At 41.9% G+C, this 22,064-nt stretch overlaps 1 protein-coding gene across 13 annotated transcripts in view; it reads left to right on the top strand.

Annotated features, from left to right (window-relative positions):
* The window catches only part of LOC106582671 (R3H domain-containing protein 2), a 117,914-nt gene that overhangs the window by 4,140 nt on the left and 91,710 nt on the right, over positions 1 to 22,064 (top strand). For 3 of the 13 annotated variants that reach the window (XM_014165957.3, XM_014165949.3, XM_014165965.3), the window contains exon 1: positions 8,506 to 9,282. The exons of 1 other annotated variant lie outside the window; for it this stretch is intronic. The gene's annotated coding sequence lies outside the window, so the exon portion shown is untranslated. Of the gene's footprint in view, positions 1 to 8,502; positions 9,283 to 22,064 lie in introns of those variants that run through there. 9 more of the 13 variants (XM_014165961.3, XM_014165958.3, XM_014165959.3 and 6 more) reach the window with 7 other exon arrangements.

Below are 22,064 nucleotides of genomic sequence, written 5' to 3' on the forward strand. Positions count from 1 at the left end.
ACACTCCAAAGTTTCTAAAACTGTTTGAATGGTGTCTGTGAGTATAACAGAACTCAAATGGCAGGTCAAAACCTGAGAAGATTCTGTACAGGAAGTACCCTGTCTGACCATTTCTTGGCCTTCTTTGCCATCTCTATCCAAAACAAAGGATCTCTGCTGTTACGTGACACTTCCTACGGCTCACATGGGCTCTCAGAAGGCGGCAAAAAGCTGAATCGTGGCTTTGCAGGCTCTGGTTGAAAAAAAGTAGCGCGTTTGGGTAGAGGCTGGTTACAGTACTGTGAGACTCAGGCGCGTGCCCGCGTCGACCGAATGCTTTGTTTTCTTTCCTCTGTTTACCTAAACGGAGATTCCCGGTCTGAATATTATCGCTTTTTTACGAGAAAAATGGCTTAAAAATGGATTTTAAACAGCGGTTGACATGCTTCGAAGTACGGTAATGGAATATTTAGAATTTTTTTGTCACGAATTGCGCCATGCTCGTGACCCTGATTTACCATTTCGGATAGTGTCTGGAACGCACGAACAAAACGCCGCTATTGGGATATAACGATGGATTATTTTGGACCAAACCAACATTTGTTATTGAAGTAGCAGTCCTGGGAGTGCATTCTGACGAAGACAACAAAGGTAATCAAACTTTTGTAATAGTAAATCTGACTTTGGTCAGGGCTAAACTTGGCGGGTGTCTAAATGGCTAGCCGTGATGGCTGGGCTATCTACTGAGAATATTGCAAAATGTGCTTTCACCGAAAAGCTATTTTAAAATCGGACACTTCGATTGCACAAAGGAGTTCTGTATCTATAATTCTTAAAATAATTGTTATGTTTTTTGTGAACGTTTATCGTGAGTAATTTAGTAAATTGTTAGTAAATTCCTCGGAAGTTTGCGGGGGGTATGCTAGTTCTGAACGTCACATGCTAATGTAAAAAGCTGGTTTTTGATATAAATATGAACTTGATTGAACAAAACATGCATGTATTGTATAACATAATGTCCTAGGTGTGATTATTTCTGGCTGGGTACTCTGCTGACATAATCTAATGTTTTGCTTTCGTTGTAAAGCCTTTTTGAAATCGGACAGTGTGGTTAGATTAACGAGAGTCTTGTCTTTAAAATGGTGTAAAATAGTCATATGTTTGAGAAATTGAAGTAATAGCATTTCTAAGGTATTTGAAAATCGCGCCACGGGATTCAACTTCATCCCGCCTAGCCCAGAGAGGTTAACAGACCATTTCTCCTATCAACAGATGCATCAATGGATGGCTTAGGTGCAGTACTTAGCCAGACATTTGAGAGTGAGAGTAGGCCCAGACCAGTAGCTTTTGCAAGTATGACTCTGTCAAGGTCCCAGTCCCGTTACTCAGCACACAGATTAGAGTTCTTCGCTCTTAAGTGGGCTGTGTGTGATAAGTTCACCCATTGGCTGAAGGGGAATAGATTCACAGTCCTAACAGATAACAACCCCCTGACATATATAATGACGAAACCAAAGCTAGATGCCTGTGAGCAGTGGTGGGTCTCTAAACTGGCCCCCTTCGACTTTGACTTGAAGTACATCCCCGGGCCCCAGAATGTCCCAGCAGACCTGCTTAGTCGACAGCCGTTCGTTGGAGCTAGGAAGGCAAGTGAGTTCCCAGAGTATGTGACTTCAGAGTCCATCCAGGACGCATTCAAACTGTCAGTCAATATCCAAGGTGGTGAGATCCTAGCTCAAGTCTCTTCTGAAGGAGTGAAAGCAGTTTTGGATTCCTGTCTGGAGTGGGATGCGAGTGTGCCAGTGCGCAAATTCCAATTAGCCCAGTATTCTGCCAGCATCCTTCAGCATGAAGGGGGAGTGGCTACTCTTCCAGTCCTTTCTCCTGATGTGATACGGAGAAAACAGAAGGCGGATCAGGTGCTGGCCCGAGTGGCGTACTTTGTTGAGAGGAGGAGGAGACCTTCGCGGAGAGAGAGGGCTCATGAGACTGCCCAAGTGTTGAGAATGCTGAAGCATTGGGATAAACTCGAAATCAAGGATGAGATCCTCTACCGAAGATCTAAGGACAGAGTTGTCAAGAAGAGGTACCAGCTGGTGGTGCCAGACTCCCTTAAAGCCATCGTTCTGAGGGGAACCCATGATGAAGCCGGCCACCAAGGCCAGACTAGAACACTCCATTTGGTACGTCAAAGGTTCTTCTGGACTGGAATGGAAGGGGAAGTGAAGAAGTATGTCTCCTACTGTAAGCGCTGTGTGGTTGGCAAGACAATGGAGCCAGAGGCTAGGGCACCGTTGGAATCTATTCAGACCAGCACAGCGTTGGAACTGGTGTGCATAGACTTCTGGTCAGCAGAAGGAAGGGATGGAGAGAGCGTTGATGTACTCGTCATCACAGATCATTTTACGAAGCTGGCACATGCGTTTCCTTGCCCGAACCAGACAGCAAAGGTGGTTGCCCAGAAGTTATGGAACCAGTTCTTCTGTGTCTATGGGTTCTCCCAGCGGATACACTCTGACAAAGGAGCAAACTTTGAGAGTCACTTAATCGCAGAATTGCTACAAGTCTCAGGAGTCAAAAAGTCCCATACCACTCCATATCATCCTATGGGCAACGGTCAGACGGAAAGATTCAACCGCACACTCGGAAGCATGGTCCGATCGTTGCCAGCGAGTGCAAAAGAAAGATGGCCCCAGATGATAGACGCTCACCTTCTCGTACAACTGTACCACACACGAAACGACAGGATTCGCACCGTTCTTCCTGATGTTCGGCCGAATTCCACGGCTGCCAGTGGACATCATGTTTGGAAGTACCTTGAAAAAGAAAGACGTGTTGACTCATGACGAGTATGTTGACTCGTTCCAAAAGGACCTGCGAGAGGCTGTCAGGATCGCTCAGGCCAACACCACTGAAGCTCAGAAAAAGCAAGCAAGGCAGTATAACAAGAGAGTGAAGGGTACTGCCCTGGAGATTGGGGACCGAGTTCTCTTGGCAAACCGAAAGGAAAGAGGAAAAGGTAAACTTGCCGACTTGTGGGATTCAACGGTCTATGTGATCACATCGAAAGACCCGTCTGTGCACATCTACAGAGTCGAAGATCCTACTACCAAGAAGAGTAAAGTAGTTCATCGAAACTTCATACTGCCAGTGAACTTCCTGCCGGTGGGACAGACAGACGAGATGTCCACAGTAGCCTCTACTGCTTCAGAGGAGGACATAAACGCAGACAGCGGTGACGAAAGACCGGTATTCGATGTGGATGAGGATTCAGAGGATCGAAGGACTGCTGTCTGGATTCTCGAGGGCCAGAACCCTGAGGGGCCCACGGAAGCTGAAGGTCAAAAATCTTCGGGACCGGAAGATGGCGTGAACATGAGAGAAGCTGCGCCTCAAAGCCCAGCGAAGGACATGATCTCAGGACAAGCAGCTAAATCAAGCACAGGAAGCTCCTCAATGATGCCTGGTGATGATTCAAGTGATCCTTCTGAAGATGACACAAGTAGAAAAGCAACGTCAGTGAGCAGTCTAGATGGCATCAGCAGTAGAAGTTCATCAGTCAGCGGCTCTGTATGCATAAGATCTACTAAGAAGAGAATGAGTAACCAGAGAGAGGTAGAGCGCAGAAACAGCCAGACGTCTGAGCTCACTGATACAGTCCTGAGACCAAGTGAAGGCACTTTGAGAACTCGAACTGGAAGAGTTGTGAAGCCTGTCAGAAGACTTTTAGAGTCAATGAGTCAAGTGATTGCTGAGACGGACAAAAGACAGCATCTAGCCGCCCTGATTCAAGCCTTATCAACTTTTGTTGAAGTGACAGTACCCCAGTGACACAGAAGCCAGAGGATAGATTAAGGAAATGAGAAATACTTTATTAGGGGGTCATAGGTTGTATGTATATGGGCATATTTCTACCTGGCAAAGTCTCTTTGCTGTCCTTCTGGACGACTCTTGGTCAAGGTTACCCCTGTGGAGGAAGAACTCTTACCTTATGTCTTAAAGTTTGCTGAAATCAAGAAGGGGTGAGTGTAGTAGAGTTAAAATGGTTATTCCAGCAAACTTCAAATTATTACAATAGTACACAACGCAGAACAGAACAATCAGGTTGAGGGTCAGTGGCCAAAGCCCGCGAACAGGAATATTCCAAGTTCAGACAGAAGGGGGGAGTCAGATCGCCAGGAACTTTACTTTTGGTTTCTAATTTTAATTATTGCGCTACTGGTGATGCCTGTTGATGTTAGGTAGGCAGCTACAGTAGCTGAATGATGTTAACATCTTCAGGTTTTGTTTCATTAAATTTATTTTATTTTATCTGGGTGCTTACGTCACCTACTAACACCCTGGTACTACCCATAGCTCCCGCTCTCCTCAGTCTGAGAAAACACTGAGAGAGAAAGGTACGGGTTGCAGATTACTCCTTTGTAGAAGTCCGTAACGTGAAATAAATAAAACGTCCCAAGGTTAATGCTGAAGATATTGTTATAAGGGGATGTGAGACTATCGAAACACGTAACTTTCAGAGTTTTATTGTTGTTATTAATATAGTTACAGAGTGCTAAAAGTGTTGCTAGCTAGCATGACTAGCTATACACAACTACTGACCACAACCACTGACCACAACCACACAACTACTGACCACAACTACTGACCACAACCACAACTACTGACCACAACCACACCACTACTGACCACAACTACTGACCACAATCACAACTTCTGACCACAACCACACAACTTCTGACCACACAACTACTGACCAAAACCACACAACTTCTGACCACATCTAGTGACCACAACCACACAACTACTGACCACAATCACACAACTTCTGACCACACATCTAATCACCATAACTACTGACCACCACAACTGCTGACCACAACCACCTGGCCACATCTACTAACCACAATTAATTACCACAACCACACAACTACTGACCACAACTACTAACCAAAACTACTGATCACAACCACACAACTACTGATCATACACCTACTTATATAAACTACTAACCACTACTGAACACAACTACTGACCACAACTAAACAATTACTGACCACAACTACTGACCACTAAACTAAGGACCACAACCACTCAACTACTGACCACTAAAGACCACAACCACTGAACACAACTACTGGTCATTTAGCTATTTGATTTGCAATTTTAAGACCCCTTTAGGTATCAAAATAAAATATAAAAAAACTATTTGATAAAATATAGATTTTGGTCTTTAGTTCTAAAGCCCATAGAAACGCTTTCAATAACATTCATAAATGGCAAAAAGGACAGTAAAACCAAAAAATCTAAAGAAACAAGGTTTTGAAGTGTCTGTCCTAAATCTAGGGGATATAAAAAAAAAAAACATTTTACACATATTTAACACATTTTTGGGGTAGGCACAAAACTACCTTTATACTTCCATTCATTTAAAAAAAACTGTTACGTAAAGCAAAATGGAGAACACCATCATGTTCGTGAGAATCTCCCCTTATTGGGGTCCCATTATTTTGTAGCCCAAATGGTTCGGACGCTACCAAACAGAAGTTGGCACATTGATGGTACTGACTTCTGACACTTTTGGGGGTCGTAAAGCATAATAGTTTATAAGTCAAACCTTTCAGACGCTACAGACGTTTTTGTGAGAAGACCGATTTTCGGGATGTCTCATGGTCTGACAAACACTGCTCTAGCTCTACCACCTTTAAACCGCAGATGCGGAAGTGCATCATTGGCAGATGTGGGTGATTGAGACCAGTGGAGGCTGGTGGGAGGAGCTATTGGAGGAGGGGCTAATTTTAATGGCTGGAAAGGAACCATTGGAACAGAGTGGTTTCCATGTGTTAGAAGTGTTTGATACTGTTCCAAAAATTCCATTCCAGCCATTACAATGAGCCCGTCCTCCTATAGCTCCTCCCACCATCCTCCTCTGATTGAGACACATCTAATGCAAAAAAACAGATATCTAGCTTAAACCGACAGATTTTAATGGGGATTTTTTTGTTATGTAACTTAGATGGATGCACCGGTGTGTCAATCAATTCTAGGGTGTTAAATAGTAAAGTAAAATGTTTTAAACTTCTACCACAAAAATACTTTTAAAGAGCTTTAGCAAGCTCCACAACTATACTTGTAAAGTTACCATCTTGTTATTATTACAAGTGCTCAGCATATATGGGAACTCCTTCAAGACTGTTGGAAAAGCATTTCAGGTGAAGCTGATTGAGAGAATGCCAAGAGTGTGCCAAGCGGTCATCAAGGCAAAGGGCGGCTATTGGAAGAACCTCAAATACTTTCTCAAACACTTTTTTGGTTACATGATTCCATATATGTTATTTCATGGTTTTGATGTCTTCACTATTATTCTACGATATAGAAAATAGTAAAAAAAAACAAAAAAAAACTTGAATGAGTAGGTGTTCTAAAACTTTTGACCGGTAGTGTAAATTTGCAGAAATTCGCATAAAATAACCAACCAACAGTAACTCTTGAACCGTTCAAGCTAGAGACACTAAACCAACTTTCACATGTTCAGGCTATCCTAACTTCAAATTCTTTAACACTTTTATCAATTATGATTAAATAAATGTGCATACATCTGCATGAAATAACCCACAAACAGTAACTCTTGAACCATTAAAGTTAGAGACACCAAACCAACTTTCATATTTTCAGGCTACCCTAACTTTTCATCTATCTACTTTTTCAACTAAAACCAGTCACCACCATTACTACTGCAGACATTAGCACTACTATAACATATTTCAAAACCATACATGCTTTATAACATGCTAGCAAACACACCACATTTTCTTCAGGAAATGTACTTTTCAGTGATCACCTAAAGATCACTGTTACCTAAAGAGTTTACTAGATAGAACTACAGCTAGCTATCAGTAGGTCTACATACAAACCTGTTGGTCCCATGTTTCATGAGCTGAAATAAAATATCCCAGAAATTTGACACAAATTTGTTTACATCCTTGTTAGTGAGCTTTCTTCTTTGCCAAGATAATCCATTCACCTGACAGGTGTGGCATATCAAGAAGCTAATTAAACAGCGTGATCATTACACACGTGCACCTTGTGCTGGGGACAACAAAAGGCCACTCTAAGATGTGCAGTTGTCACACAACACAATGCCATAGATGTCTCAATTGCGGGTACTATTTAATGAAGCTGCCAGTTGAGGACTTGTGAGGCATTTGTTTCTCAAACTAGACACTCTAATGTACTCGTCCTCTTGCTCAGTTGTGCACCGGGGCCTCCCACTCCTCTTTCTATTCTGGTTAGGGCCAGTTTGCGCTGTTCTGTGAAGGGAGTAGTACACAGCGTTGTACGAGATCTTCAGTTTCCTGGCAATTTCTCGCATGGAATAGCCTTCATTTCTCAGAACAAGAATAGACTGACGAGTTTCAGAAGAAACGTCTTTGTTTCTGGCCATTTTGAGCCTGTAGTCAAACCCACAAATGCTGATGATCCAGATACTCAACTAGTCTAAAGAAGGCCAGTTTTATTGCTTCTTCAGCTTCGTTTTCAGCTGTGCTAACATAATTGCAAAAGGGTTTTCTAATGATCATTTAGCCTTTTAAAATGATAAACTTGGATTAGCTAACACAACGTGCCATTGGAACACAGGAGTGATGGTTGCTGATAATGGGCCTCTGTACGCCTACTATGTAGATATTCCATAAAAAAAAATCTGCCGTTTCCAGCTGCAATAGCCATTTACAATATTAACAATGTCTACACTGTATTTCTGATCAATTTGATGTTATTTATATGGACAAAAAAAAAAGGTTTTCTTTCAAAAACAAGGACATTTCTAAGTGACCCCAAACTTTTGAACGGCAGTGTACATTTTACAGACACCATATGTTTTACATTTGTTATCTTGTTGTTATTAGTCCCACCCTTCAGCTCCATTCAACCCCTCCCTATTTCTTAACACCATCCATATTGGTTTTCTATTTGCCATATATTTTTCAACTCTGCTGCTTCACAAAAGTACTGTACCTTTCTATTCTCATAGCTTATACAGATTGTAAATTAAAGATAAACATTTTTGCTAAAATAATTATTATATTATTGATCGATTGACTATGACTTTTAAAATCACCCAGTATTGCTATCTGCAATTCTTCAGCCATTCCTAGGCCTGTGACCAAAAACGAGCTACATATGGACAGTACCAAAATAAATGATCTATGACTCTGCCTCCTCACAGCAAAATCTGCAGAGCTGGGAAGAATAAGAGTTACAAGATGTTTTGAATGATAGTGACCCGTCCTCCCAGGCTGCCGGCCTGGAGTAGGATCAGATAATATGTGGAATAGTGGTGCGGTTTTAATGGGTACAGGGTTAGTTGGTAGGGCAATTTTTCAAAGTGTAACGAATTCATCCTACAAAATAGAGTAGGTGGCGGCATGCACCCATAACATTTGTTTGTGGGCCGCCATAATACAGTGGAAGAGGAAGAAGTGTTCGAGGGTAAAGGCAGTCACGCAGGAACTGCGAGGGGGGGGGCGTTCCTGCAAGTGCAGGAACGCCTACATGCAGGAACACCCCGAATTGCGGGTCGCGATCACACAGTATTGGAAGCCGGAGCTGAAGGGAATCTCGTTTTCTTTATTTTATCTAAAGTGTAAGGTTCTCGTTATTTTCGTTTTAGAAGTTATTGGATGCTTTCTCTCTGATTTAATCTTCAACGTTCGATGTAGATACCTCTCACGTGTGTGCGGTTTTGAGTCGATAGCGTTTGACAGTGCAGTGGCTTTCACCGTGAGCCAACTCAGCCTTTGGTTAGCCATGGAGCCAACGTTACTAATTAGCTAGCGATTTATTGTTACCATTATTAGTTAGCATTGGGTAAACCATTCGGAGGGTGGTTGACAAGCGGTATCACTAACGAACCGCATACATATCGGCATTTCTTAAATTGGCTCATAACCCATGATCTTGTCATCGATATTTTTTTTTAAATCGAATTTGTTGTTACGTTAGCTAACGTTGTAGCTAGCAAAAGGAGCAGGTGAGCTGACACCTTGTTTGACAGCTAAGTTAACGTTACCGTTAGATAAGAAGAAAAGGCTAACTTGGTTGCTGCGTATTGTCAGTGTGAGCTGTCCGTTTAGCTAGCTAACGTTAAACATTTGGGAACTCAGCACTGCACTAGCAGCTGCTAGCCTACCCTACACTAATGTTAGCCTGTCTGTGTACCAGCAGTAACTAACGCGTTAGCAGCCTTCAACTCGGGAAAAAAACATCGAAGAAGCTTTCATTGAGAGAAGACTCATCTAAACGGTAAACGAGAGTTTATTCTATATTCTACCAACCACTGTAAATTAGCTAACTAACTAGCTAGTGTACCTAATGTTCTTGCCAGAAGATACCGACCCTATCGTGAAGCTATTTTACATTGAGATGCACTGAAGTCTGAACTCAATCATGGCTACATTAAGACAATGGAGCTGGTGTGGGATATGGGTTGGAAAATGTACCTCTATGCAGGGAAGGTTTATGCCACTGTACTCCAAATAGTACCTTTAATCAACACTGCTCTTTAAATACTGCTAGTTTTCCCTGAAAACTGCCCTTTTGTCCTCATGTTAACTAACAGTAGCCACAGCAGCCATTATGAAATTACATGTTGGGTTGAACAACAAATGAGCTGATTGGCTGACACTGCCATTCCAAAATGGCTGCGGTGGCTGCTGATAGTTAGCATTATGACGAAGAGGGCAGTTTTCCTGGAAAACGAGCAGTATTTCAATCTTCTCGATGTGTCCGTGTGGATGAAGTTAACTTGACAGTGGCATATCCCATTCCTGCATTGAGGAAAGTTTTCCGACCCATATTTTGTGTCGGCTCCACAGTGTCTTTAATGTAAACATGATTGCATTCCGAACGCCGTGTTTTGCAGTGTAAACGAGCATAACGGTAGGGTCGGTGTCTTGACATGCGGCACTTGGGGTGGACACCCACCTCAATCAATGAGAGAAGATTTGAAATAGACAAGATGGTGGCGAACACATTGGATTACTTCACGGAGCAAAACATTTATTTCATTTAATAACGGAGCATTTTTGTTCAATTCAAATCAACCCCCTGCAACTAGACATGGAAGTTTAGAGGACGTGTTGTCTTCCAAGTCACTGTGCTATGCTTTACACAAACTACTTTGTAACGGCTGTATGGAAGTGTAGTTATATCTTGTTATGGTCTGAACATATGCACAGTGCCAAGCACTGTGTGTGTGTGTGTTAGTCATTGCCCCTCTACCTGTATTTTTGGGAGAATAGTTGATTTCTGGATGCTTTGTTGGATACCCTACATATCATACAGTGTACTAGGAACTGTGTTGTGGGAGAGATTGAAAGCTTTACTGGAAATATAGCCTCAGCCTGAGCCTACATGTTTTGGGAAGCACTATTAAAATACTCTTAGTTGTAAGTGGATCAAATACCCATCATATACTATACAGCCTAAACTAACAGTACTCAACAACCTGGTTTGAATATCACAGAATAGTATGGTCTATTAGATTAGTTAATGTAGCCAACTTCAGTCCCCCCCTCCCTCAACTCATCTTGCCTAATGAGCACATAAGAGAGCTTGGATAGGAAAAGCATGTAGTGCAGATGAATGTACGCTGCTCACTCTCTGTGCAGCAGCAGCATATAGTAAATTGGTGTCAGAATGTTATGGGTGGGGCCTGTGGTTTTTAGAGAATAGCTTGTGTGGTTTTAGGAACAGGCTTGTCTTCGATAGGTGAACCATTGATTCAACAGTCTGCTCCTAATGAAGCGGCAGTGTGGTGGGAGCTGCCTACTTTTTTTTTATTGGAACATGAAAAGGCTCAAGAGACATTCGATTTTCTATCCTTAGTTTGTACCATGTTATCTAGCCACAGGAAGAAAAAAAATTATAATACATGAACGGGTTTGTCTAGATTAGACATACAATTGATAGGCCTATAGATGAAATATATCTATAGATGGAGTATATCATAAATATTATTTTTTGAGATGGTGATTTGATAGCCCTGAGTAATTGTGATTCCAGTGATGAGTCATCTCATTCTGTTCTACCCTATTCAAAGGCACTTACATATTTTGTCTTGCCCATTCTACCTCTGCATGGCACACATACACAATCCATGTCTCAAGGCTTAAAACCTCTTCTTTAACCTGTCTCCTCCCCTTCATCTACACTGATTTTGAAGTGGATTTAACAAGTGACATCAATAAGGGATCATAGCATTCACCTGGTCAGTCTGTCATGGAAAGAGCAAGTGTCCTAATGTTTTGTACACTCAGTATCCTATCTATCTGAGAACTAAAAATCATAATGTTGTTATGTTTGAGCAAAGAACACAGCATAAGCCATGGCAAAATTCATTGAATTCCATCGAACTTGCTTTAAAACTGCATTTTTCTCTCAGCTGCATTGCAAAATGGGAATAATTGCAGGAAATCAGCATTAAAAACAGAAGAAAAAAAGTCTCTGCTCCATGGATAAATTTGTAGAATTGCAGGAAGTTGGCTTAAAAATGCAACTGTAGAATTGCAGGAAGTTGGCTTAAAAATGCAACTGTTTCTATACCTTGTTGATCCGGATAAAATCTTGGGGTAGATTCACAGCCATAGAACCCTATCCCTACTCATCAGTTTGCCTACCTGAGATCTGCTTCTGTGTTTGCAGCGGCAGTGGAGATGGTGGCTTTTTCTAGAGAGATGTGAAGAGATATTTATAGATCTTTGCCTGAGCACAGAGCTGGTGCTACTGCTGCTTCTCTCTTTCTCCTCTTTCCCCCTCTCTATTCACCCTCTCCCTCCCTCTCCTTCTATCTACCCCCTCTATTTATCTGTATCTCTCTCCTTCTCGCTGTCTTTCCCTCCACGCCTTGCTAGATGTATATAATCCTTCCACTGCTTGCTAGATGTAAATAATTGATCAGAACTTGAGGCTGGGAGGGAATAGGTGACTGGTTGCAGGGCTCTGGGTCCAGCTTTACATTGGACGTGTGTGTGTTGGTTGCATGGCTGTGGGTCCAGACTGGATCAGACCTGTCATTACTGTCAGTATCTCGACTTACATCCAATTGATGACAAATTTTAATGTGAATATTCTAAAATCTGTATGAAAACAATATGCACATTGTCCCACAAGATGTTTCCATCAAATGTACTTTTTGCAGATGAAAGGCTGTGCGTGATGATGTAGTGGTTAAATTCCCATGTACTGAATTAAAAAATACAAGTTACACGGGTTTCCATCGCATTTTCAATTCTACTGATGGTTTTATCCCAAAAAAGGTTGCGTTATATAGCGACTGTTCCCACTCTGGTCTTGGCACATGCGCTCTAGCCAACAGCTCACAGATACAGTGCAGGTATAGCCTACATGATGACATTGTTATGGACAAAGTAGCAAGATAATTTTTTTTGTCAAAAACTGCAGTCAAGAATCGATCATCATGTCACCAGAATAAGACCCTCGATATTTATTGGAAAGGAGCATCAAGCTTATCACTGTGCACTTTCACCACCCTGTGAAGTTCATCACTTATTTAATCTGTAATTTGTAGCCTAATAAACTGCATACTTTCCCAAGTCGTGGGGGGAGGACCCCACAACATATCATCGCGTGACTCCAAGTTACTTCGGTATGATGGTTATTATGTAAATATTTGCACATAAAACTAATTTTCACAGGCAGAAAAAGATCCCACCTTGTCTAGTGTATTTTATTTTGTTGACATTTGGTACGTTTATAGACATTAGCTGTTTCAGTCAGGCCTGTTGTGACATTATTTTATTCAACATGTACTTTTATCGCATAACGAGGTTGGAAGGAAAGCTGGTTTGTGCTGCAAAGGAGAGGCTTGAGGCAGCAAAACACTCACTGGGAGAAGACAGGAACCGGTATCGAGGCGGAGAGAAACTGGATCATCAGTCATCACTATTAGATCTGGTATTTCAGTCACAAGATGTCCAAACAAAAGCATGCAATAAATCCATTGTGAGATTTGGGGCAGCAGGTAGCCTAGTGATTAGAGCGTAGGGCCAGTAACCAAAAGGTTGCAAGATCGAATCCCCGAGCTGACAAGGTAAAAATCTGTTGTTTTACCCCTGAACAAGGCAGTTAACCCACTGTTCTTAGGCCGTCATTGTAAATAAGAATTAGTTTAAAAAAGAAAAAATATGTATGTATATATACATGTGTGTATGTATGTATGTATGTATGTACATACATACAAAAAAATAAATGTCAATAAGATTTGGCTACAGCTGTTGGCCATTTTGGGGGATTGGACATGTTATGACTACGCTAGGAGTGTGAATGGTTAAACATTTGTTTGAATTAAGCAACAATATTGTACATTTTAACCTGTTATGGCTAGGGGGCAGTATTTTCACGGCTGGATAAAAAACGTACCCGATTTAATCTGATTATTACTCCTGCCCAGAAACGAGAATATGCATATAATTATTAGCTTTGGATAGAAAACACTCCAAAGTTTCTAAAACTGTTTGAATGGTGTCTGTGAGTATAACAGAACTCATTTGGCAGGCCAAAACCTGAGAAGATTCTGTACAGGAAGTACCCTGTCTGACCATTTCTTGAACTTCTTTGCCATCTCTATCCATTACAAAGGATCTCTGCTGTTACGTGACACTTCCTACGGCTCCAATGGGCTCTCAGAAGGCGGCAAAAAGCTGAATGACGTAATTCAAAGCCCTGGCTGAAACACATTATCGCGTTTGTCAAGTGGCCGATCAGGGGACAGTGGGCTTAGGCGTGTGCACTGGCCGCCCCCGTCTTTCTGTTTTTCCCTCTATTTATCGAAACGCAGATTCCCGGTCGGAATATTATCGCTTTTTTACGAGAAAAATGGCATAAAAATTGATTTTAAACAGCGGTTGACATGCTTCGAAGTACGGTAATGAAATATTTAGAAATCTTTTGTCACGAAATGCGCCATGCGCACGGCCCTTATTTACCATTCGGATAGTGTCTGGAACGCACGAACAAAACGCCGCTATTTGGATATAACGATGGATTATTTTGGACCAAACCAACATTTGTTATTGAAGTAGCAGTCCTGGGAGTGCATTCTGATGAAGAACATCAAAGGTAATCAAACTTTTCTAATAGTAAATCTGATTTTGGTCAGGGCTAAACTTGGTCGGTGTCTAAATGGCTAGCCGTGATGGCTGGGCTATCTACTGAGAATATTGTAAAATGTGCTTTCACCGAAAAGCTATTTTAAAATCGGACATATCGAGTGCATAGAGGAGTTCTGTATCTATAATTCTTAAAATAATTGTTATGTTTTTTGTGAACGTTTATCGTGAGTAATTTAGTAAATTCACCGGAGGTTTGGGGGGGGTATGCTAGTTCTGAACGTCACATGCTAATGTAAAAAAGCTGGTTTTTGATATAAATATGAACTTGATTGAACAAAACATGCATGCATTGTATAACATAATGTCCTAGGGTTGTCATCTGATGAAGATCATCAAAGGTTAGTGCTGCATTTAGCTGTGGTTTTGTTTTTTGTGACATTATATGCTAGCTTGAAAAATGGGTAGTCTGATTATTTCTGGCCGGGTACTCTGCTGACATAATCAAATGTTTTGCTTTCGCTGTAAAGCCTTTTTGTAATCGGACAGTGTGGTTAGATTAACGAGAGTCTTGTCTTTAAAATGGTGTAAAATAGTCATATGTTTGAAAAATTGAAGTTTTCGGATTTTAGAGGAATTTGTATTTCGCGCCACGCCCATCATTGGATATTGGAGCAGGTGTTCCGCTAGCGGAACGTCTAGATGTAAGAGGTTAACTAGCCTAACTTTTGGCATATTTTTGTCATGATGCATGAGAGCGTGTGCGCGTGCATGCATGCATAACGGTGTCTGCATGTGAGAGAGGTGCATGCAGTTCATACCTGTGTGTGCGTGAGGGAGTGTTAGGCCTGGGTGGTATCCAAATTGTTATCTTCAAACCGACCTTGTGCCATACCGGCATATCCGGTAATACTGGCACTGAACACAAGGGGCGCTTTTTTTAACCTCTCTGGGCTAGGCGGGACGAAATCGTCCCACCTACGCAACAGCCATTGTAATCCCGTGGCGCGATTTTCAAATACCTTTATAAATGCTATTACTTCAATTTTTCAAACATATGACTATTTTACACCATTTTAAAGACAAGACTCTCGTTAATCTAACCACACTGTCCGATTTCAAAAAGGCTTTACAACGAAAGCAAAACATTAGATTATGTCAGCAGAGTACCCAGCCAGAAATAATCAGACACCCATTTTTCAAGCTAGCATATAATGTCACAAAAACCCAGAAGACAGCTAAATGCAGCACTAACCTTTGATGATCTTCATCAGATGACACACCTAGGACATTATGTTATACAATACATGCATGTTTTGTTCAATCACGTTCATATTTATATCAAAAACCAGCTTTTTACATTAGCATGTGACGTTCAGAACTAGCATACCCCCGCAAACCTCCGGTGAATTTACTACATTACTCACGATAAACGTTCACAAAAAACATAATTATTTTAAGAATTATAGATACAGAACTCCTTTGTGCAATCGAGGTGTCCGATTTTAAAATAGCTTTTCGGTGAAAGCACATTTTGCAATATTCTGAGTAGATAGCCCAGCCATCACGGCTAGCCATTTAGACACCACCAAGTTTAGCCCTGACCAAACTCCGATTTACTATTACAAAAGTTTGATTACCTTTGATGTTCTTAGTCAGAATGCACTCCCAGGCCTGCTACTTCAATAACAAATGTTGGTTTGGTCCAAAATAATCCATAGTTATATCCAAACAGCAGCGTTTTGTTCGTGCGTTCAAGACACTATCCGAAGTGTAAATAAGGGTCACGAGCATGGCGCAATTCGTGACAAAAAAATTCTAAATATTCCATTACCGTACTTCGAAGCATGTCAACCGCTGTTTAAAATCCATTTTTATGCGATTTTTCTCGTTAAAAAAAGCGATAATATTCCGACCGGGAATCTGCGTTTAGGTAAACAGAGGAAAGAAAACAAAGCATTAGGTCGACGCGGGCACGTGCCTGAGTCTCACAGTACTGTAACCAGCCACTACCCAAATGCGCTACTTTTTTTCAGCCAGAGCCTGCAAAGCCACGATTCAGCTTTTTGCCGCCTTCTGAGAGCCCATGGGAGCCGTAGGAAGTGTCACGTAACAGCAGAGATCCTTTGTAATGGATAGAGATAATCAAGAAGGGGAAGAAATTGTCAGACAGGCCACTTCCTGCATGGAATCTTCTCAGGTTTTGGCCTGCCATATGAGTTCTGTTATACTCACAGACACCATTCAAACAGTTTTAGAAACGTTAGGGTGTTTTCTATCCAAAGCCAATAATTATATGCATATTCTAGTTACTGGGCAGGAGTAGTAACCAGATTAAATCGGGTACGTTTTTTATCCAGCCGTGTCAATACTGCCCCCTAGCCCTAACAGGTTACAAACCCCTCTGAGCCTTTGTACTCCGAAGGTTAGCAATGCTAACAAATACATATAAAATGTCATAGAGCATGCTAACTAAATGCTAATGAGTGCATCTCTGACCTAAAGTATTTGCAGGACAGACCACCCAGCTCATATTTATACAAATAACAAAAAAATGTTTGTTACATTTTTCTGCACAAAAGAAATAGTAGACAGCAAAGCTCTTAATCCGGGAGGGGATTCTTTACTGTTACCAAGCAATATGCTTGACTTTGGAAGAAGCTAACCACTAAATAGCATGCTATCAGCATGTTAAATGTGCAACCGGAGGGAAAGAAATTCTAGACCACCTTTTCTCCACACACAGAGACATGTACAAAGCTCTCCCTCCATTTGGCAAATCTGACCATAATTCTATCCTCCTGATTCCAGCTTACAAGCAAAAATTAAAGCAGAAGCACCAGTGACTCGGTCTATAAAAAAGTGGTCAGATGAAGCAGATGCTAAACTACAGGACTGTTTGGCTAGCAGAGACTGGAATATGTTCCGGGATTCCTCAGATGGCATTGAGGAGTACACCACATCAGTCACTGTCTTCATCAATAAGTGCATCGAGGATGTCTTCCTCATAGTGACCGTACGTACATACCCCAACCAGAAGCCACAGGCAACATCCGCACTGAGCTAAAGGCTAGAGCTTCCGATTTCAAGGAGCGGGACTCTAACCCAGAAGCTTATAAGAAATCCCGCTATGCTCTTCGACGAACCATCAAACAGGAAAAGCTTCAAAACAGGACTAAGATCGAATCGTACTACATCAGCTCAGACGCTCGTCGGATGTGGCAGGGCCTGCAAACTATTACAGACCACAAAGGGAAGCACAGCCGAGAGCTGCCCAGTAACACAAGCCTACCAGACGAGCTAAACTACTTCTATGCTTGCTTCGCGGCATGTAACACTGAAACATGCATGAGAGCATCAGCTGGAAGACTGTGTGATCACGCTCTCCAAAGCTGATGTAAGACCTTTAGACAGGTTATTATTGTGGTTATTATTCACAAGGCCGCAGGGCCAGACGGATTACCAGGACGTGAACTCCGAGCATGCGCTGACCAACTGGCAAGTGTGTTCACTGACATTTTCAACCTCTCCCTGTCCTAGTCTGTAATCGCAACATGTTTTAAGCAGACCACCATTGTGCCCGTGCCCAAGAACACTAAGGTAACCTGCCTAAATGACTACCGACCCGTAGCACTCACGTCTGTAGCCATGAAGTGCTTTGAAAGGCTGGTCATGGCTCACATCAACACCATTATCCCAGAAACCCTAGACCCACTCCAATTTGCATACCGACCAACAGATCCACAGATAATGTAATCTCTATTGCACTCCGCACTGCCCTTTCCTACCTGGACAAAAGGAACACCTATGTGAGAATGCTATTAATTGACTACAGCTTAGCATTCAACACCATAGTGCCCTCAAAGCTCATCACTAAGCTAAGGACCCTGGGACTAAACACCTCCCTCTGCAACTGGATTCTGGACTTCCTGATGGGCGTGCCCCCAGGTGGTAAGGGTAGGTAACAACACATCCGCAACGATGATCCTCAATAAGGAGGGCCCTCAGGGGTGTGTTGCTCAGTCCCCTCCTCTACTCCCTTTTCACTCATGACTGCACGACTCCAACACCACCATTAAGTTTGCTGATGACACAACAGCGGTAGGCCTGATGACGATGAGACAGCCTATAGGGAGGAGGTGTGAGACCTGACCGTGTTGTGCAAGGACAACAACCTCTCCCTCAACGTGATCAAGACAAAGGAGATGATTGTGGACTTCAGGAAAAAGAGGACTGAGCACGCCCCATTCTCATCGCTGGGGCTGTAGTGGAGCAGGTTGAGAGCTTCTAGTTCCTTGGCGTCCACATCACCAACAAACTAACATGGTCCAAGCACACCAAGATAGTCGTGAAGATGGCACGACAAAACATATACCCTCAAAGGGTTCTACAGCTGCACCATCGAGAGCATCCTGCCGGGTTGCATCACTGCTAGGTATGGCAAGTGCTCGGCCTCCAACCGCATGGCACGACAGAAGGTAGTGTCTATGTCCCAGTACATCCCTGGGGCCAAGCTTCCTGCCATCCCGAACCTCTATACCAGGCGGTGTCAGAGGAAGGCCCTAAAAATGGTCACACCCCAGCCACCCTAGTCATAGACTATTCTCTCTGCTACTGCACAGCAATAGGTACCGGAGTGCCAAGTCTTGGTCCAAAAGGCATCAAAATAGCTTCTACCCCCAAGCCATAAGACTCCTGAACATCTAATCAAATGTCTACCCAGACAATATTTTAATTGACCCTCCCCTCTGGAACACTGCTGCTACTCTATTATCTATGCATAGTCGCTTTAATAACTCTACCTACATGTACATATTACCTCGACACCGGTGCCCCTGCACATTGACTCTGGTACCCCCTGTATATAGCCCCGCTATTGTTATTAAATGCTGCTCTTTAATCATTTGTTATTCTTACCTTACTTTTATTATTTTCTTAACTGCATTGTTGGTTAAGGGCTTGTCAGTAAGCATTTCACTAAGGTTGTACCTGTTGTATTCGGCACATGTGACAAATGCAATTTGATTTAAATGAGAAGAAACTAATGCACAACTGCAATGAATTTAACACATTTTAGACAGTTAAAGTGGATCTGACAGCGTTTTAACTATACAGATATTTAACAATCATGTAAGTAAAACATATCATATTCCCAGTTTATGCTACGAAACCAACATTTTATAAGTGGTTTTAAAAATAGGTTCTAATTGACTCAATTCCATGACGTACAGTAAGACATTGTTGGCAGAATGGGTAGATGCAGATCAATGCATGAGTAATATAGTTCACCAATACATTTCTTGGTAGTCCAAAAAATAATGCTATCAAGGTGTAAATCGCAGCTGGCCTGGTGTATTGTTTGCTTCCTCCACCCATTCGGGATGCACTGTTTTAGTTTCAGTTTTCAGACAGGTGAAGAAGCCGGATGTGGAGGTCCGGGGCTGGCGTGGTTACACGTGGTCTGTGTTTGTGATGCCGGTTGGATGTACTGCCAGATTCTCTAAAACAATGTTGAATGCAGCTTATGGTAGAGAAATGAACATGCAACAGCTCTGGAGGACATTTATTCATGCCAATTGCAAGCTCCCTCAAAACTTGAGACATCTGTGGCATTGTTGTGTGATAACTGCACATTTTTAAAGTGGCCTTTTATTGTTCCCAGCACAAGGTGCACCTATGTAGTGGCCAGGCTGTTTAATCAGCTCCTTGATATGCCACAGTTGTCAGGTGGATGGATTATCTTTGCAAAGGAAAAATGCTCACTAACAGGGATGTAAACAAATTTGTGCACACAATTTGAGGGAAATAAGCTTTTTGGGCATATGGAATATTTCTGGTATTTTTTTTATTTATTTCAGCTCATGAAACATGGGACTAACACTTTACATGTTGTCTTTCTTTTTGTTCAGTATAATTGTGTAATTATAGATAGCTTGTGGATTTATACTAAGGAACAAAGTGGAGACAGCATTGTAGTCAACATTGTTCCATGTGCTGCATTGACCATGCAGATTGAACGCAAGTGTCTCATGGTTGAGCAACAACAAATGCGCTCCTTGAGTGAAGGGGCGGGGCTATCTCTGTGTGGAAATCGGCATGGAGAGCGAGTGAGAGCGGAGAGAAATTACTTCAGTAGCAAGTAAACAATAAAAATGGATGTTAAACTCTGCCGTCATTGTAAATAAGAATTTGTTCTTAACTGACAAGCCCAGTTAAATAAAAGGTCAAATAAAAAAAATATCACATTTAACAAACCAGACATTCAATTACTGTTATAGAAGGTAAATAAAAAATCCAAACTGTTCCATGTATTAATACCGGTATATAGTAAAATACGGTATATTGCCCAGCCCAATGTTATGCTGCATGTGGAACATTGCACAAACATGGACAGCTTGAGTGTCGATACATTTATCAACACAAGATTGTTGGGCGTTTTGTGGTCCAAAGACAAAAAATGATGCTGTAAATTGGCTATCATATTGATTTACAGTATGTCTACACTTACCTAGAAAATCTAAATAAGTTGTGTGTGGAGTACAACCACAGAACAAGGAGAATAAATATCTTTGATAGAACTTCAGCTGTCCCAGAACTAGTATGGCATTCTATTTTTATGGTCTATTAGGATTTGGCTGTCTAACCACACTGACATACGCAGCTGTCTGGGTGAGGTTCTGTCTTCAAGACTCCAGTGGGTGATGAAGTCCCTTCCTGCTATTTAATGCAGAGGTCTCCAACCTTCTCTAGCTCTACTCCAGGTCCTTAGTGCACTACTTTCTCTTGTACACTGTTTTCTACCTATATACCTGGGTAAAATAAAGATCAATAAACAACTCTGGAGGGGGGTTGTACAATTGAATTCACACCCCCAAAATGGTTTTATTTTCCCTGGTTTTAGATTTTTTTTTTATTACAATTGTTCATAAATATTTTTTGGGGGGGATGTTCTGATTCCATGTCAATGCGCAACTCACATCAGACTACCAATTTTTTTTGTTAGGTCTGGAAGAAAACTAACAAAGTTGACGTCGAAAGTTTACATACACCCTAGCCAAATACATTTAAACTCAGTTTTTCACAATTCCTGACATTTAATCCTAGTAAAAATGCCCTGTCTTAGGTCAGTTAGGATCAACACTTCATTTTAAGAATGTGAAATGACAGAATAACAGCAGAGAGTGATTTATTTCAGCTTTTATTTCTTTCATCACATTCCCAGTGGGTCAGAAGTTTACACTCAATTAGTATTTGGTAGCGTTGCCCTTAAATTGTTTAACATGGGTCAAACGTTTCGAGTAGCCTGTCACTAGCTTCTCACAATAAGTTGGGTGAATTTTGGCCCATTCCTCCTGACAGAGCTGGTGTAACTGAGTCAGGTTTGTAGGCCTCCTTGCTCGCACACGCTTTTTCAGTTCTGCCCACAATGTCTATAGGATTGAGGTCAGGGCTTTGTGATGGCCTCTCCAATACCTTGACTTTGTTGTCCTTAAGCCATTTTGTCACAACTTTGAAAGTATGCTTGGGGTCATTGTCCATTTGGAAGACCCATTTGCGACCAAGCTTTAACTTCCTGACTGATGTCTTGAGATGTTGCTTCAATATATCCACATCATTTTCCTACCTCATGATGCCATCCATCTATTTTGTGAAGTGCACCAGTCCCTCCTGCAGCAAAGCACCCCCACAACATGATGCTGCCACACGCGTGCTTCACGGTTGGGATGGTGTTCTTCGGCTTGCAAGCCTCCCCCTTTTTCCTCCAAACATAACAATGGTCATTATGGCCAAACAGTTCTATTTTTGTTTCATTAGATCAGAGGACATTTCTCCAAAAAGTATGATCTTTGTCCCCATTGGAAGTTGCAAACCGTAGTCTGGTTTTTTTATGGTGGTTTTGGAGCAGTGGCTTTTTCCTTGCTGAGCGGCCAATCAGTTTGTGTCGATATAGGACTC

Source organism: Salmo salar, chromosome 22 (assembly GCF_965601325.2).
Source record: "Salmo salar chromosome 22, fSalSal1, whole genome shotgun sequence".
Classification (NCBI taxonomy): Eukaryota; Metazoa; Chordata; class Actinopteri; order Salmoniformes; family Salmonidae; genus Salmo; species Salmo salar.